This window comes from Oratosquilla oratoria, chromosome 28, assembly GCF_046742065.1.
Source record: "Oratosquilla oratoria isolate Oo_2021 chromosome 28, ASM4674206v1, whole genome shotgun sequence".
Classification (NCBI taxonomy): Eukaryota; Metazoa; Arthropoda; class Malacostraca; order Stomatopoda; family Squillidae; genus Oratosquilla; species Oratosquilla oratoria.
In genome coordinates, this window is record NC_134804.1 from 30,441,090 (window position 1) to 30,443,589 (window position 2,500).

Genomic DNA, 2,500 nt, shown 5'->3' on the forward strand with positions numbered 1-2,500 from the left:
ATACAATAAATAGAAAAAGAAATAAAAAAAATGAGATGATAAAGTAAGTCTATATAGAGGAACAATGGATAAAAAGGAATGTGTGTATTTTGTAATTTGAAAGTAAATGGAACATTGTGGTGCAATTACTTCATTAATTTTGGTTTTTCTTTGTTGTTGTTTTCTTTGACAGACAGAGTGTGGGAAAAACTTGATGGATTCTGTAGTTTCAAAAGTGTTCAATTTTGTTCACAACGATTACAATGGCACGAAGATTAGGCATAGCAAGTCTTGATTACATAAACTTCAAGTTAACTGCCATAGTTAAATTGACTTGAATTGTCTAACTCCAGGGGAACATTACTGTAAACCGGCATTCCAGGTCTGGTGGGCAACGATTTTTTTTTTATTTTTTTTTTTTTGTACGTACTTGTCTTTGTGCTTGCGTTTATGTATGTTTGTTTGTGTGTTTGTGTGTGTGTGTGTGTGTGTGTGTGTGTGTGTGTGTGTGTGTGTGTGTGTGTGTGTGTGTGTGTGTGTGTGTGTGTGTGTGTGTGCGTGTGTTTGTGTGTGCGTGCGCGCGTGTGCGTGTTTGTGTTTGCATTTGTGTGCGTGTGTGTGTGTGTGTGTGTGTATGTGTCTATGTGTGTGTGTGTGTGTGTGTGTGTGTGTGTGTGTGTGTGTGTGTGTGTGTGTGTGTGTGTGTGTGTGTGTGTGTGCGTGTGTGTGTGTAAGGCCACTTTAAACATACACATCATAAACACACACACACACACGCACACACATATATAACTCAATAACATACCTCTACTCATATATCAATGTATATGTAATTTGCGCAAAAATAATACACAAGATTTTCCTTTCTTTCTTTTTAACAATTTTAATCCATTCTTCATTGGATCTTCCCCTCTAGTGGAATAAGAATCGGTGTCAAATAGAATGAGATGTATGATTGACAACATAGACAAAAGTGAATGAATATTAGATGTACCAAAGATCTTCAACCGAGTGGAAGGTGACATTGGATCATATTAAATCACATTGTATCATTTTGTATCATCACAATATATTGTTTACATTCGAGTTGTCAAAAAACAACAATTGATCAAACTCAAGTCGTTCATTTCATGTCTGCTCCCATGATAATATCTGCCTCCGCTTATAATGAATAGATAAGTAAATAAGTAACTAAATAGATAGATAAATAAATATATAGATAAGATAATAGATAAAATACGAATAAATAGACAGAAAATAAAGTAAAATGAAATAGAATAAAATAGATTACAATAAAATGGACTGAAGTGAAATGAAATGGAATGAGATGAAATAGAGCAAAATTGAATTAAAAGAAGTGAAATGAAACGAAATGAAATTAAATTAAATGAAATTAAATATATCAAAATTAAATTAAACGAAATGAAATAAAATGAAATGGAATGAAATAAGAGCAAAATCGAATCAAACCAATGTCCATACAAACATCGATAACTTCATAATCCAAACACTCTGACATACATACATACATATACCAAGGCTTTTTTCCCCCTTACCAGGGGGATAGCCAAAATGGACAAGGCACAAAAACATTCCCACCCATTTCATCCCCGAAAACACTCCACACCCCTCCACCCTCCCTCCCATCTTAGCATCTCCTTTATATGGGGGGACGGAGAGGGGGGGTCGCCGATTTAATGAAGCGGCCTTGCTGTGGATGTGCTGTGTCCTGCGACACTGCCTCTGACCCAGGGCAGTGGACAGGGTGCAGGGATGACCCGTCATCTAGGAGATGCTAGGAGGTGCAAACACTCTGACACATTCTAAATATGATTTCCTGCTTAACACAAGATTATGTTATTCAGATAAAGGTCAGTAGCCGTCTAGTTTGAAAAAAACAACAATACCGGAATACATATCCACTGTATCGGTTATAGAAACAATATGGCCGCTATTAGCAAATGTAATCTCCCTGAATTCATTTACATGTAATTTAGTTGCAATGTCTTTGAAAACCTCCCAATATATTGATACGAGGTGATTATGCTAACTGCCTGATATTTAGTGAAAAATAGTCACAAACCAGTGCATTTTAAACAGCCCGTAGGCTTTATTGCGTCGTTTAGGTTATCTGGTGTATATGCAAACACTTTCAGGGGTTTATGATAGTGAGGCAGACTTTGTATGAAAATTGCAGTTCCCGATAAGTCTATCGAGATAAACAACATGTGAGGACATAGATTCCTTTATTAGTAAGACTTTTGGCTTATTACATATTCTTCAAGTACATATGGCGGCTATTTATCGCGTAATTGATAAATTCGTGAAAGGCGAAACGTCTTTACTTACAGACTTTGGAAAAACAGCCGACAGCGACCACGAGTCAGTCAGTCAACTATATTTGAGTATGTAGGATATTTATCTATATTCTTATTAGCTTATTTAGTTAAATTCTATCTTTTATATATTCGTTTATTATTTGTTGTGCTCATTTTTTTTATTACTGCTTCTGATCTGAACA

At 35.6% G+C, this 2,500-nt stretch overlaps 1 protein-coding gene across 2 annotated transcripts in view; it reads right to left on the minus strand.

Annotated features, from left to right (window-relative positions):
- Positions 1-2,500, minus strand: part of LOC143040163 (uncharacterized) — a 16,852-nt gene that overhangs the window by 13,643 nt on the left and 709 nt on the right. The window lies entirely within an intron of this gene.